Raw genomic sequence first — 17,276 nt, 5'->3', positions numbered from 1 at the left:
TATTTGCAGTGACCTGTTAAAAAGCCTGCACACACGGAAGCTTGTGAACCTTTTCTGGCCATGCCACCTGGTCTCATTGCCTTGATCTGCAAACCCTTCATCTTCCATATCTTTCGACTATCACAATTGTAACACCCCTGTGACTTCTAAAAATTTATATGGAGCAGTCAAGGCAGCTTTCAACTTCTGATAAATTGAATATGTTTTACTCTTTAAGGCTTACACTGTAAGACTGGTTTTCTGACAGCTGTCCTAGGAAGTGTCTCCATCTTTTTCAAAACCTATGAGTACTATAGAGAATTTATTAATGTAGAACTTTGTAAATGCTGTATATAGAATCAAAGTAAATTCTTATTTGTACATAATGCCTCTTTTCTCACCCCCTTTTTAGGCATTTAATTACAGTTCAGAACTGTAGCTCAGGCTGCAGAGATTGTCTGTGTCAAGTAATCCAAGTGGTGATCCCAAAATTTAGCTGATAGAATAGGGATGAATTGGTTTGCCTTAGTTTGATGTGGCTGGTGTAAGAGTGGAGGTGGAAAAGAATGCTGCTTAAGACATCATATGAACTCCAGCTTCTTCCAATCTGCTTGTAGCTGGGTGGGCACGTAGTTTGGGGGGATTGTTATTCCAAAGAGGAAGGAAAATTAGCCAGCATATGTCTCTATGGGAGAAAGATGAAAAAAGGGACAGAGGCTTCAAAGCATGTGAGGATATGTAATTTCCTAACTTTTAGGAGTCTTCAAAACAGAAAATGTTATGCTGGCAGTCCCTGTAATCAATGGCTCTTTCTCGGTGTTCTCAATCAAGCTGCTCTCATTTACTCAGCTAAGCACATTCCTTTATAATCCCACCTGTGCCTTCACGGCAGAACCTTGAGACATCTGCTTTCCACAACTGTACTTTTCTATCTGACAGATAAGTGTGCCACAAAACTGGCCAGATTACAATGAATTTAAACCCTTCCTTGGGTCTTTGTCTCACAGAACAGAATCTCCCATGAGGTAGGTCTAGGTCTTTTATTCCCAGATGTTCCAAATCTCCTGTTTGTTTGCTTTAAAACACATTTTGGTTGCAGTAGTTTGCCCAAAACAACTATTTGCTTTCCTTTTAACATTGTTTCTTTGGTAGTAAAGAAAAGAAGTAGTCTCAGACTCTAATTCTTACTCAAAGGATAAGTTATGTATTTTATATAACAGTGTTTGGATAGATGCATAAAACTACAGTGAATATAAAGGCCAAACTGAAGGATCTCTGACTCCAGAGGAGTGTCTTAAGAGTGGGTGTTCACTCAAGTTCTATCTGTGGCAGCATAGGTCTTGCATTCCTTGCATTTTTTTCTATGCTCTATCCCAAGTTCCCTTGTAGACAGAGGCAGTAATAGCTGTTATTTAAAAAAGAAAGAAAGAAAAAGAAAGGTTTTGGCTTTGGTTTTGTTTCTGTTACGCTCACATACTGTATGAACTCAGTCACTTGTAATTGCAAAGGCACCAAGGTACTTGTGGCTACACTGAGTTATGCCGCATTAAATCACCTCTTTCAAATCACATCCCTATATATACCCTAATATCTTGTATTAACTTACTTAAAATCACTGTTTTGGTTGGAAAAGACCTCTAAGATCATCAAGTAGAACCATGACCATTAAACTATGTCCCAAAGAGCCATGTTTCTTGAACATCTCCAGGGACATTGACTCCACCAGCCCCAAACTGAATACAGTATTTGTAGCGCGGCCTCACCAGTGCTGAGTACATGAGAGACGTGATCACTTCCCTACTCCTTATGGTCACATGATTCCTGATACAGGCCAGGATGCTGTGTGCTTTCTTAGCCACCTGAGCACATTGCTGGGTCATGTTTAGATGGCTGTCAGCCAGCACCCCTAGATCCTTTTCTGCCAAGAAAATGTTTAGCCACTCTGCCCTAAGCCTGCATGGGGCCAATGAGACCCAAGTGGATCAGCACTTGGTTTTGTTAAAACTTGTTACAACTGGCCTCAACCCATCAATCCAGTCTGTCCAGATCTCTTTGCAGAGCCTTCTTCCTCTCAACTAGATCAACACTCCCACCCAATTTAGCATCATCTGCAGACTGTGGGTACACTCAACTCCCTCATCCAGATCACTGATAAAGATATTAAAGAGACCTTGGCCAATTACTGAGCCCTGGGGAGCACCACTAGTAACTCGCCACCCACTGGATTTGATTTCATTCACCACCACCTTTTCAGCCCAGCCAGCCAGTTCTTAATCCAGAAGTTCTTAACCCATCTATTTCTTAGCCTAGAAGATTAAGAACATACCATTAACACAGGGCCTCAATGGAGAGGGTAGATGGTAGTAGCTGTCTGGCTTGCTTTCCGAAGAATTACCTGTGAATGCCTGTTCTGGATCACATGTGTATTAATTAGGTGCCACCTGAATTAGGAATTTACAGTAGATAATCCAAATGTACCTTCTGCTTTAGTATGGAGTGTTTGTCCTTTCCTTCTAGCATCCCAAAGTATTTAAACACTTCAGTCAGATACACAGATTTTCTTGTTCATTGTGTTAATGATGATGAATACTGGTTTGTTGCAACTCATCTAAATAAGCTCAAGGTTTTACAGAATAGCTCAGGGACAAAGATGTGGCTAGTCCTCTGTTCTTCATTGTGGGTGATACAATACTAGATTTAAATTTCAAAATGTTTCCTTATTTTGTTTGTTTGTTATAGAAAGTAATTTATTAGTCTAAGAAAAAGACAGTAGCCTTCAACATTGTTAGTAGACTTGGGACAGAACTAAATGGAAGGAACATTTTCAGGTCTTTGTATAAGAGCTTGAGCAAGACTTTGGCACATGCAGTCCTGTGGGAAGTCTTTACAGAAAGAGGGTCTGAAATGTTAATCAAATAGAAGAGAAAATAGTCTTTCTAATTCCTGGGTGTATCTGATCAAGGTAGTTGGTTGGTGGCCATATAATGAGCATCATTTCACAGATTAGTTATTAGCCTACTGAACTGTGCGCTTTCCTGTTCACAGATCTTCCAGGTCTAAAAATTAAATGGGCACTTCATTTATTACACTAATACTGAGGCTTTGTGACTGAAATCAAAGTTTCTCTGAACGTGTCTGCATAGCCATATAATTTGCAGTTACTGTAGTCAGCAACAGACTCCTCTTAATCCTTTTTCTCTGCCTTTACCCAAAGCATGTGTAAGATTGGGTAGAATATTGAGGAATGGATGTTTTAGAACAAATAATGCTGAGTGGAATTTACTTGCAAGTGTATCAACAATAGAATATCAAAGTTCAGTGTTTTTATTTGATTAGAGTTGACATATTTGGATAAATTATTATTTCATGGATGCTTTTGGCTAGCTACCTTCTTGGTTTTTTCCAGGGAAATGCCTGCCCAGTGAATTGAAGTCTGGCTTAAATATTTTTTTTTTCCTAGCCTTTCTCCTGAACTTTAGTGATACTAGTTTTGATCAACACCAAGTTCAAAAAGGGCAAGATATTTCAGCATAGGTTGAATACAAATTTGATTTAGAAAACCAAACCGAAAACACAGCAAAACATAAAAAGAAAGCCATCAAACCATTGGGGGTGTGGAGTATGATGAGCTAGTAAACAAAACAAAAGAGGTCACTCACAGCTGAGCTCCCTTTGTGCTTCTTGTTCAGTAAAATTCAATTGATAGAATCACAAAGAAGAAATCAACCTTCTTTCATCCCTTACACTTCATCTGGCATAGTTCTTTTCTGGCTTCATGACTTTTTTTAGCTCTGTTAATTTTTTATAGTTCTGTGTTTGCCCCTTGACTTTTTTTCTCAAGTAAAAACTGTGAGGAGAAAGCTTCTGTGTTGCCTTTAGAGTCTTGATTAGGCTTTAACTGTGCATAGTCCTACCGTTCAAAGTATCAGGCTGATGGATGAACCTGCAGGTAGAAAAGGAAGCATTGCACACCAGAATGAAAGGTCTGATAGGTGAATTTGCACTGGAGGGGAAAGATTTAAAAAAAAATTAAAACATTCAAATTGATTAAAATTTCTTTTGTGAATTGTTTTATTTCCAAGTCCTTTCAGTCTCCTGATCCAAAACCATAAGTTTCCAATCTGGGTTGCTCTGGGGCTTGCCTCTTAAGGACGGTTGAGCAGTGAGGACTGCAGGACGTTAGGCAAAACTTTCCTGCAGCTGGCATGCAGACAGCATGTGCACTGAGGCATGCACAGCATGGTGGTGTATCCCTGCTCCTGAATGTAGGCTTAGTCATGAGTAACAATGATGGGAACGGACTGAAATTACTAATCATGCAGAAACTTGGCAGCTGCATGGATTTAATTCCTTTAAATATTTATTTCTGTATCCTCAATTTCACCTGTTTATTTTTTCACTTAATAAAAGAAAGGAATACAAACTTTTCTGGAAAATAAGGTCATTTCATAATTAGAAGTTTGATTTTATGCTTTAGTATTACTTGGTCTCATTCCTTTTGGTTCTGTGATTTATAGTGTTTGATAAGAATTGTATAAATAACTTGGTACAGTGGTACACATACTAGTAGTCATTTCTTAGCTATTTGTGTGATGTGAGGTATACAAAGTCTCAATGGGTTCTGCTCTATTCTTGATCATATTTTATATCAAGCTAAGGATTATTTTTTAGTTGTGCTTTTAATTTATTCCCTTTTTTAATGTTTCATTAATTATTGTTTTTAAGTGCTCTGGAGTACTTCATGTTAAGGGTACAAGATGAAGCAGAGTAATTATATACCTCATTCATTACCACCAAAGGGAATAAAGGGAAATAAAATTAAGAAGGGGGAAAAAAAAAAACACACAAAAACAACAAAAAAAGCAACACCAAAAAAACCCCAACAACAAAGAAGAAAAAGATTTGGACTCCGCTAAGTACTGCAGAGCCACATGATGTATCTGATTTGCAAATACATGAATGCAGGGCTCGGTTCTTCCTTAATTAAGCATTTCTTTTTAGAAAAATCTGAAACATAATTGTTTGAGAGCTGCAAGGGCAACAGTAATTATGATATTGGGTTTGTCAAATTATCCTGAACATTCTATTAAGGCAGCAGCTTTTCTGAACTGTCATTCAACTATTCTTGCTTTATGATTAGCCTGCAATGCTGCTAGAAATTGTTTTGAACCTATTATGTTGCAAAACATCTTAAATAGCCCCAGCACTTCATAATGTTAAGAGAAATGGGTCAGACGAAGACTCTGAAATATTCAAGTCTCCTAAAAGGAATTTATTCACTTGTTTTAAATTAATTCTGTAGTCCACCAAAAAAAAAAAAAAATCATATGAAGAAAAATATTAAATTGGAATTATAGCCAAAGGCAAATCTTTAAGCAGGATAATTTAGATTTTGAATTGAAAAGGGGACAACCTTGTTGGCTCAAGGCATACATTTGACATTTATCTGCTGAAGTGTGCAGTTTTTAGAGGTTCTGACATATCTATGCAGTATTGTGTATAGCTATCGAGCTTTACATTGTAATTACTATTAAAAACCCTCCTGTTGTAATTTTGCACCAGATCCTACATGTCTTTGGAAAGAAGCCAACTGTTTTCTTTATAATGCTGTCAGGAGGAAGAAAGAATTGTCTTAAGGTTGTGGCAAAACTCTGAAAAGTACAAATTAAAGCTTGACTTCTTGCAAACTTTGCCTGACTTGAAACCTGTCTCCTTTAGCTTCCTTATTTTCATAACATGGATTAAATGCAGCCTTTTTTCACAGCTCAACACTGAAAAGATTTTTAAATTTTCAGGTGGTAGCTTCTTAAAATAGACAAGCATGAAATACTGCGTCAAAAAAGTTTGTATTTACTGTGCTTGCATACTGTCCAATGCTCTACTGCTTACTTGCATGTTTAGGCTAGCTTATAGCAGCTGAAGATTAAACCTAAAATATTTTACAAAATAAGTAGTTCATGTTAATACATACTTTTCTATGATCTATATATGTGTTTTCCAAGGCACAACAGCAATCCTGACCATCATGGTCAGTTAAGTAATCAAGCTTCATTTTAATTGTTTGTGTATGCAACAAGGAAGATTCTAAGAGAATAGTTCTATACTGTGGTTGTCAATTATTTTTTAAACATTGCTTTCTTGAGCATTATCTTCCCTGAAACACTGGCACCTCAGAATATTAAGTTCATATTTATATTCATTTCAGTTGTTAATTTTTTTGCTTCTGCTGAAATGAACGGTCTCAACTGAGAAATACGAAAGCTATTCCAAGGAGAAGGAGATGTTCACATAACTCATTACAAGCCTACAAAATCTGCATAGAGGTTGAATGTATGGCATAGATTTCAAGTCGGGTATTTCATTGCTGTTACAAGATATTTAACAGGAATAAATCATACTGCTGTATAAATGTATTCTTCTGAAAATATTAAATGATACCTCTGAAAGTTAAAATCTCATGAACAGTCTTTAAATTCCATCATCAAGTTTATTTTGAAATAGGTTTGTGTTTTTTTTTCATAGTTGCAGAACTGTTTCCTGATTCAGATCTCAGCCCAGGAGATGATAATCAGGTTCAGAGATGAAAGCAGCTAGTGTTTTGCACAGCTGGGTCTACCTCTGACCTCTGACTAAATATGGCTGTGAGTTCTATGAGCATAAATTTTGGATGAGGTAGTGTGAGAGTTCCCTATTAAGATCAAACACTTAACTGTATGTATTTGATTTTAGTGTGAGACCAGGCACTGTTGGTTAATATAGATATGACTTTTTATAAACCTTATGGTTAATACTTAATCAGTTGTTCAGAAATAGGATACTGACTCTTTCTGGTTTGGTGGGCACACTCAACCTGCCTCTCAGGTCAAGAACTGGAAGTTGCTGTGAGAGGGGATTGCAGAATTAGTCCAGTAGGACAATAAAGGCTAATGCACTATTAAACTAGTGTAACTCAAGGCTCATTTATTGTGTATGTTCAACTGCAGGATAAAAATACTGTTGTAATAATTACAGTGGTGGGTGTAATGCTGCCTTTTTTTTAATATCAGCTGAACACTTCAGCCTTCATCAAAGGGAAATGTTAGGTTATTGCTGGACTTGATGGTCTTAAGGTCTTTTCCAACCAGGTGATTCTTGATTCTATGATCCTGCATACTAAGTTGGTATGAATGAAACAATAAGCAAGATCTGTATATTTGTTTGGATGGGTGTAGGAAGTAGAGGATTATTCCTCTGTGTCATAGCATCTTTGTCTGGAAGAAGGCACACATTGCATTGTAATTGTAATGGTGGAAAAAAAGCAGCTAGCTTAATTGTTACATGAGGGGTTTTAGGTGAAGTACACGAGTGGCATATATTGCATCTCATACACATTGATCCTGAACTGTTGCTGTCAAATTTTCATGTTACCAATCCACAGGACAGGTGATTGTGCTCCAGTACCATACTCACTGTTCCACCTACCTATGTCAGTTTCTCTCTTTGATGGCACTGTTCAGCTCACCAAAATGAGAATATACTTTAAAAGTCACATAAATTATCTGCATCCTAAAAATCATGCATAATTAATTCTCAGCTGTGAAGTTAACAGAAAGATCTGTGAAGAGGTGAGTGCCTTAAGGTCCTTGTCAGGGGCTCAGCACAGGAGAACTTCAAAGCCAGAGCCACCACTTCATAAAGAGTCTATCAAATGCAGTGGCCAATACAGCTTGCTTTCAAAAGGTGGTGATTCACCCACTTATATAAATTAGGTATCTCCTCCAGAAGGAAGTCTTCCAACCTCACTGAGAAAACAGTGTGAGATATTATTCTTCGCAAGGCAAAGTTCCACAAGTTACAAACTGGTGGTGCTCTCCTGATCTTTACATTTAGATCTTAGCTACTTGAGTGTGAAATTTCAGAGTACCTTCAGTGAGAATATTAGCCCTGGTGTCTCTTGAAGTTCTTATTTTAAAACTTTTTTTCACACACATACTTTTAAAACTGATAACTATGGAGTCAGATGTTTAAAAAAAACAATTTCGAGTGATTCAGATTGATAAGAAGATTCACAGAACCACTGGGGAAGCAAAAGACTTACAGCTATGGGAGTGTCAGCAGTGTGTTAAATTAGTAACTGTGTGTAGGCTCAATATGAGATTTAACAGGTGCCCCAGATATGTTGTGCTGACTCTCCACATTGAAGTGAATCTTATTCTGGTAACTGAGGGGAGGAAGGAGAGAAAGAGAGAATCTGCCAGCAAGGAATCTGCTTCTGCACATTCCAGAAAGGATCCAGAGTAACAAAGAGGCAGGCCAGCTTCAGGTGTCTTCCACTGGATCTCCTCTACTGTTAGGAAAGCTAAATTAGCATATGGCAGAGAATCCCATGAAAGAGAGAGGAGAAGAGAAAGAAGCATCTGAAACAAGAATTATACTTTCCTCAACATTTCCAATGTTTTCTCTGTTTGCCATGTTGGAGTGTTTGAAGAAGTACTTTTGTATTTTGCAAACTGCAGTGACAATGAAGTCCCTAGAATGGAAAGCAGCTATGTTAGCTAAAATATGTTGCCTGTTGCTATGGGAACAGTAGCTCACAAATTTTTATGTAAGCACTCAAGCTACAGTTCCTATGACATCTCCTAATAGAGCAATGTTTATACCTCATCCACCATCAGGTATTTTTCTTTGTTTTAATGACAGTACTGGGCAGTAATTCCATAAGCCAGTGTTGAAATAATACACCATTCCATAGAAATATATATATATATATATATATATATATATAAAGAATTGCAATCTAATCAGGAAGATACCAGCCTTTAAATCTGATTTATATCTCCATTTCCAATGATTTAAATGTGTATAGTTACAGGAAGGGGGCTGGGATGTGAGTCCCATCAGTGGTAAGTGGGCATAGTTGAGTGCCTGCACAGTTCTTGTGCATGTGCCTGGACATGTTTCAAAAACTAAGGCTAGCCATGCATCTTTCTCAAGAGGTAGTTTTGATGCAGGCATCTCATTGTGGAAGTGAGAGAGGGTGAAGAGATTTCAGCAGAATGAGCAAAAGTTGTACACTGTCAGCCTGCCTCAAAGCTAGTGTGATGGCCCAGGCCCATTTTATTTACACATATATCGTGGTTTAACCCCAGCAGGCATGTCAGCCCCACACAGCTGCTTGCTTACTTCCGCCTTGGTGGGATAGGGGAGAAAGTCAGAAGAGTAAAAGTGAGAAAACTTACAGACTGAGTTAGACAATAGGTCAAGCAAATATTTTGCACACATTAAAAGCAAACCAAGGAATTAATTCACCACTCTCTATTGGCAGGCAGGTGTTCAGCTTCAGACATCACCAGGACAGCTGGGCTTCATCAGATGTAACCGTTACTTGAAAAGGCAAACAACATTGCTCTTCCTCCTTCTTCCCTTGCCTATATATGCTGAGCATGAAGTCATGTAATGTGGGATATCCCTTTCACCAGTTGAGGTCAGCTGTCCCAGCTGTATTCCTCCCAACTTCCTATTCACTCCCACCCTACTCATAAGTGATGTGGTATGAGAAACAGCTTGACTCTGTATAAGAACTGTTCAGCAATTACAAAAACATCTATGTAGTCATAGAATCCAAGAATGTTTTGGGTTGGAAGGGACATTTAAAGATATCTAATCCAACTCCTCAGCAGTGAGCAGGGACATCTTTGCCTAGATCAGGTTGCTCAGAGCACAGTCCAAACTTGCCTTGAATGTTTCCAGTGATGGGGCTTCTGCCACCTCTCTGGACAGCCTGGGTCAGTGTTTTGCCTTTCTCATTAGAAAAAAATCACTCCTTGTCTTACTGTAACAGACTCTGCTAAAAAGACTGACCCCATCTTACTTACGGGCCCCCTTTAAGTACTGAAAGGCATCACAAGGTCTCCCCAGAGCTTTCTTTTCTCCAGGGTGAACAACCCAAATTTGCTCAGCCTGTGTTCATAGAAGCATTCCAGCTGTCTGATTTTTGTGGCTTCCTCTGTGCATTGTCAACTCATGTCCAGCTTTTCATCAACTGCTACCACCACATCCTTCTCCATAGAGCTGCTCCCAGTCCCTTCATCCTCCAACCTGTATTGATTCGGGGGACTGCCCCAACCCAGGTGCAGGACCTTCACTTGGCCTTGTCGAACCTCATGAGTTTCATACAGGTCACCCTTCTGAAGTTTGCACAAGTCTATCCGGATGACATCCTGTCTTTCAGCCGCATCAATTGCACTACTCAGTTTGATGGCATCTGCAAACTTGCTAAGGTGCACTATGTCATTGTTGAAGATACGGAACCACATTGGTCCCATTATGGATCCTAAGGGACAGAGTACAGAGAGAGATTCTCAGTGACAGAATGAAATAGAATGAAGCTTTGTGTCAGGTTGGACTCGATGATCTTTGAGGTCTCTTCCAACCTTGGTGATACTGTGATACTGTGAAATATTCTTTCCTTCTGACTATTGCATTTGTTTCCAAGTTCTCCCTGTTAGAACCAGCAAAAAACTGAATGGTAGTACTCCCCCTGCTAGACCTTTGAAACTAATTGAGTGATGACACTTCGCAGCAACTGATAAACTGATACACTACTCTGCTTTTTTTTCTCTGACACCCACCAGGAGAATACCCATATTCATCCTCACTCTCTAATAGCTACCAAGCTTTCTGCAGATGTATTAATGACCTAACTCTGCTGTGTTTTTAAAAGACAAGCTTTAAAGCCCTTTCTGCACAGACTCATAAGCAACTTTCCATGTGTGAACCGTTTCCTTTTCATTTTCATTTTGTCACCAGGAAGCTTTCTGAAGCTGTATCTATTTTCCAGTCATTTCTGCAGTCTTTCTGCTCTGTTTTTTTTGTTACCTGATATTGTTTTTGTTGTTTCTGGTTTGGGGTTTTTTTTGTTATCCACTGTTATCACTTAAGATGAGGAATACCTATTTAAAACAAACCTAGTTATTGCTCCAATTAAGACAGTAGTAGGACTCCCAGATCAGGACTTGCTTGATGCACTCACTTCTTCCAGAGTGGATTATACCTCTATCTGTTACTTGTCACACATTTTAATATTACTGAACATGTTTAGGATAGATGTTGCACTATTTACTTCTCATAAGCTCTAAAATGTTACATAGTATGTTCCCATTTTACTGTGTAAGATCATAGTTTCTCATTGTTTTCATGGCCTCTCATCCTGTATTTTAGTACAAAGTCTTTAAAATACTACATACAGTTTGCATGACCTTTTGCAAATCTCTCCACAGTTACATACTAGGAAATATGTCTCCAATAAGAATTATGGAGATGATGATGTCAGTGTGTCAAAGCATTTTATGTCTTTAAAGACATCTTTTTTTATTTCTTGAAACAAAAGTAGATTTTGTAAACAAAAGCTTTCTCAAATGGATACGAAAATCTTAGCCAATTTGCACATCACAGCAGAGATGTGCTGAAAGACTTGAGGTATGTTTTTGCAGTTACATGGGTGAAGTCAGATCTGTTCTCTCATTAGTGCTGGATATGAAAAGAATGCTGGATAAGGTTTTGGGTATGTTGGAACATGATAGAAGCACAAGGTATTGCTGTCTAAAACTGTTTTCATGGGAGTCTGTGTATTTTTATACCCTGATACTACGTACAAAATCCCAAAAAATTACATTACTGGTTTGCCTCTGTTTTCATTACCAGACCTTGGCATGAAACGAAGTATGAGCATAGGTGGGAGACCCCAGAGGGCTTCCCTTGGAGCAAGTATGTCAGCTCTGAAAGGTGATTTCCATATGTTAGGCAGTGAAGAAGTATAGTCTGTGGATGCTGGAAGCTCTCACTTCTGAGTTTGCAGATCTGGATGTGAGCCTCACCACAACCAGCATGTGTGTGGATATGAGAAATGGGAGGTCAGTGGCCTTCCCACATTTTGTGTTCTGGCCTCTAGGCTTTGAGTTATTCAGCAATATGAGAGGCGCAACCCATGCTGAGCAGCTGCCGCTCTGGATGATCTGTGGGCCAGTTCTGAAGGGTGTGCACTGGAATGTGTCAGAAGGCAAATCAAAGCTAGAGTCCATAGATTCATTAGGCTTTGCTGTATAAGGCTTCCCTGAATGAGCTACTGTCCCTGCACTTCCTGGAAGGGTTCAGGCTAAGATATAGTCAGCACAGGTACTGAAAATTGTTATTAGTAACTACAGGCTAGAATTTATTTTCATATTTGTTTTGCTTACAGTTTCACTTCTTATTTCCTAAGAGATAATGTTAAGTCATCCTAAATAATCTTGGACAACTGTTCACCTTGTTCTGTTGGGGCAAAATGAACTGGGCTAAAACAGGTAAGATTCAGGTGTAGGAAATACAAAGGACTGGGGAAGGCAGGGGCTATGGCCATTTCTTGCTAGTATGCCACAGACCAGTGTGGATGATTGTGTTGTCAGCTGTCAAATATGGGGCTCTCAGAACTGACTTTGGAAGAGGAGACAGCAGAGGAGATCTCTGCTTCCAAGTAGCAGCTCGTACCTCTCATGTTAACCTGACTGTTCTGGAGGTTGATTTTCTGTATTGAAGGTACAGAACAAGAAGTTTTGAGAAAAATGATTAATCTTTGGCTTTGTTTCTAGGAAGAAAAAAAAATAAATTTAAAAGTTCATCTGGACTGTAATAAGATTTGCCTGGGTTGTTTTTAACGTGGTGGAACTTTGACGTGATTTAGTTGTACCTTAAGTATCTGATTCTACATTTGAATTTCTCAGGTGGCATGCATTTCACATAACTCAAGTATTTACATCGTAGGTGTCTATGTTAAAGGTAGTTATCCCCAGACTCCCTTTACAGTAAATGGAGAGAAGCAAGTTCTGAAGGATATGATTCATCTGACCTATTTAAGGCATCTGTTTTTGGATTAAATGAATAGCACCCTGTTCACCCAGTAGCACTTTATTTCCATATTGACTATATATGGACTCAGCACTCTTTGCTGAGATTCATTTAGGCAGTTGAATCTTGCTCTTGTTGAGTCAAATAAGCATGCAAAAGAAAGTTCAGGAAGCAGCACTTACAAAAGACTTGGAAGTACGTTGGTGTTTTGGTATAATTCTACATGAGTAGCATAGATCTCTTTTAGGGGTTTTTAGTGAATGATAAGTAAAATGATTTTTCCATGAGCTACTCTTCGTAAAAGTTGGTGATGTATTAAGTATACAGGCAAGTCTTAATCAATCAGGATAAGTGATGAGCAGGATAGCGTGCACAAAGTGAGTTCCTGTTTAATCAAATGGAAATACTGAAGTCTAATTTCCCCTGAACTGTGCTCGCTGTCTGACTTTTCATTCCCCACTCCCCTCTACCCTTAGCATTCCTTTACTGTCACACATAATGGCCCATACAGTATCAATGCTATTGCTATCTTGCAACTACATGAGCTTTGCCTGGCTAATACCCATGTACCAGCTGGACACTTGGCTTCTGCCAGCTCTGGTGTCAGGAGTGGCTTCTGCCTCAATGAAGACACTATTATGCATTGCTCTACTAGTTTTCTGATTTTCACAAATTAGGAATTCTTTTTCTGTTTTAAATAGGTCCTTGACTTTGATATTAGTCAGTGTGGGAGCTCCCAGCCCCGTGGACAACTTGCTTGGACAAGTCAGATCTTCTTAATGTTCTATGTTAAAAGTAATGAGCTGTATATGAATTAGACTACCAGAAGATGTAGTGAAATTGCAGTTGCAGGCAACTAATGTCAATAGTGCTGTGGAATCTACATACCCTTGGATTAGTATTTGTGTGAGCAGTGCATCTTTGTAACACAATGCCATGGGTTTGTGTCTGTACTGTTTAAGGCAGGGACCAGTCTGTGCAGAACTTCCTTGGGTGGGTCTGCAGCATTACAAATCCTCAGCTGGAAAAATGCAGGTTTTGCAAAGTGAGAAGCGTTTTTGCTAAGCCAGAAGTGTTATTGTGGACACTTGTTGCCAATAAAGGAGGCCGAGACATGCACAACGTTGATAGTGAGCACAGGAAATGCTACTGGAAGTGAACTCTCAAGAGAAACACTTCATGTTGGTTCCAAGCTGTGTGACTGCAGCTCAAGCTAGGAGTGAACAGGAGCAGAACTTGGAGGCTGCTCGCAGCATGCCGGAGACCTTGCCACTGTTGGAGACCTTGCCTCTGCTTGGGAACAGTTACAATGTGGCTCTTGCCCCTACAGGGACTGGGATTAGTTAGCTCAGCAGGTAACAGGAATTCTGTCCGTTGGATCCAGACCCTCCCATTTCATGCTTTTTGTAATCTTTCTGCACATTAAACTTTAGCTGAACAGATACATGGTTCTTTCTAAAGCAAAATATTTAGCAGATCCTTGGGTGGATGAATAGGCTTAACAGTAGTAAAATCAAATTAGGTCATCTTAAGGTGGCTGAGCTGGGCTCCTGCTCTGTAATTCACGTTTCTCTTATGTGTCTGTATTTTCAGTCATGCACAAATTCACTCTGCTCAGGCTCTGAGCTGACATTCACGAGCAAGTTCCAGGCCAAAAAATAATGTAACCATAATTACTCTGATACAATAGAGAGCTAATAAAGCCCTGCTGGGAACGGATATGAAGCCCAGTGCTATGCTAATGACAACTTACATGGCTGTCGAGTAGAAGTTGGTTCAGATGTAATCATCAGAGCCTGCATTTTCGCAAAACGCTTTATAGAGACCCTCAGTACTGGTCATCTCGTGTCATATTTTATCTGCAGTTTGTGTGAAGGAAGAGCTGACTGAGACATTTAGTTAACTAATAAGCTTTGCAGAAACCCAGGATTCAGAAAACAGCATTAAAGCTGATGATAACTGTTAACAACACCTTTGAAATATGATCTTTAAGATGGACTAGAGCACAACTTAAAATGCACTTTTAAAAAGCGAGCTCTATATCCAAATGCCTGAGAGAAGTCTCATGAGTACTTCTACAGCTCTAATCATGATGCTGTGCTTTTCAGGCCTGGCTTAAAAGGTCAGACATTTCATGTAACATTCATTACTTTGACCTAGCAGGCATCTGTAGCAGCTACCTCTATAGTTATTATCCTCTAAACCCTCAGAGAGAGGGCTGGAAGCCTCAAAGTCCTAAGCTTTGAGTATTCTGATGGTTCAACAAAAAGATTTTCCTACTGAAAATGATACAAGGTGTATCTAAAGTGCACCAATAAGGCCATAGTGTGCAGTTTGAAGAGAACATGAACTGACCACTAGCAGTAATTCATGCACAACTAGAATACATGAGTGCACAGTAGAAGCATGGAATTCGGGGGTTTTCATTATTATTTTTTAATTATTTTATTTATTCATTTATGGAACAATACCAGTCTCTTAGCCTTAGTGAAGTGCTGTAAGGTACCGTAAGGCATCAGGCTGAATAAGAACTCACATTAGACATTTTACTTTTATTTGTCTCCATAGAAACTGAATGTTCAAAGTTGTTAAGTTATTTTCATCTTTGGAGTCTTTATGTGCCTCACAATTTGGACGTGTGCTCAGAGGGAAAAGCTGTGATGTCAATTAAATTATGTTACCTTATGTAGCATCAGCAGGTGAATGAGATATTTTTGAACGATTCATGTAGCAAAAATAAACTCTGGAAAGAGTTTATTGTATTTTCAACTAAACTAGCCCTAATAAACTTGCAGTAACTGTACAGTGAAATATATCCTGGTTAGAATTCCCAGAGCCAGCATTTTGTTGCTGTTGCACTTTTGGAATCTAGCTGAAATAAGGAAGATCATTGAATGATGGTTATCAATATGGCTGTGTGCAATTTATTCTCAGTTGGCACTTTGCTTCTCAGCTCAGAATCAAGGAAAAACACCACTGCAGCTGAATGAAAGTTCATTTTACTTGGCTTTTTAATACAGGGCTTTATAAAGGGAAACTGTCATCCAAAGTAGGAGAGCTCATAGAATGAAGAACTTCAGAGAATGGCTCAGTGGTAATGAGTTTCAGTATCAGTGCTTCATAGAATGGCTACTTTTAATGATATGACCTAGGAAATATTTAGTTTTGTTGGCTTTATCTGTATACAGATAATGTCTGAAATTTAATTGCTGAGTGGTAGTACTGAATTGGTAGATATTGGTGTTAATGGATCACAACCTCCCATCAATACTCCCTTTTAATAAGTATATTTTTATTGCATGAAGAGAATGAGTGATGGTAAAACAAGAGCAGCAACTATAATCAAAAAGTGAAGTCAATATGAGGCTACTTGCATTGTGTCATGCAATAGCTTGCATTCATTTGTTGTTTTCTGCTGCAAGTCAGACAAAAGGAGACAAAGTAACAGGGAACCATAGGAAGTGCAGAATAGATGACACCTAGAACATAGTGACAGACAGAAGGAATGCCATGCAGAGCCAGAAAATTCTCAACGTGCAGCTGCAAACAAGCTTGATATTTATACAGATGCTGTGACACAAACATAAGCACACATTATATCTCCATAGCAAAGAACTTTGCTGCCTCCAAGCTACTGCACAGTAGAGTCTCTAATTTATCTTCAAAGGCTTCAGGTTAACTAAAGCTCAGCCACACATTTAGTTTGCAAGTAATAAAAATCCATGGGGTGCTAAAAAAAGCAATTTTAAGGGAAATGCAGTAAGCAGACTTTCATGGAGAGGTACATTGGGAATCAGGTCAGTCAGCAAAGAAGTACAGTAAACTTTTAAGTTCCAGGTAGTTGCATATATTCAGAGATATGCCCTTTAATTACATCAGTCTGTAAAAAACAAACAAACAAAATAACTAAAACAACCAACCAAACAAAAAAAAACCAACAACAAAACCAAACCACATCCAAACAAATAAACAAACAAAACCCCACAAACAAAAAACCCCACCCATCCAGTTCTATAAGGTTATATTTCCTTAGGGTATACAAAGCAAATTTTTAAGACAAATAAATTTGTATTACCAAATTATTAAACACACAAAGCAAAAAGCATATGTTACTAATTGTGTAGTATCTCTATGCAGAGGGTAGGCACTAAATCATGTAAAATAGGCACTAGCAAATATCTGCCTTATGAGCACGCTGTACTTTCATTGCTGCGGTGTCAGACTTGCAAAATTACTTCTTGCTTTAAGAATGACAAATACACTCACTTATTTTTCTGAAGTGAAGAATGAACTGGATACAATACTGTGCCAGAATACTCAAATACAACTCCATTCTCTCATAAAAGATGGAGAAAGATTGATGTTGTGTGCAATAGAGCTAATAGTTTTGTAATCTTCTGTATAAATGTGTAGTATTCTGTATTTCCATAAGTTGT

The 17,276-nt window shown here is 38.6% G+C and overlaps 1 protein-coding gene across 11 annotated transcripts in view; it reads left to right on the top strand.

The window, feature by feature from the left end:
• DLGAP2 (DLG associated protein 2) overlaps positions 1-17,276 on the top strand; it is a 463,517-nt gene that overhangs the window by 306,919 nt on the left and 139,322 nt on the right. The window lies entirely within an intron of this gene.

This window comes from Dryobates pubescens, chromosome 3 (genome assembly GCF_014839835.1).
Source record: "Dryobates pubescens isolate bDryPub1 chromosome 3, bDryPub1.pri, whole genome shotgun sequence".
Classification (NCBI taxonomy): Eukaryota; Metazoa; Chordata; class Aves; order Piciformes; family Picidae; genus Dryobates; species Dryobates pubescens.
This window is presented reverse-complemented; position numbering and strand designations above follow the sequence as displayed.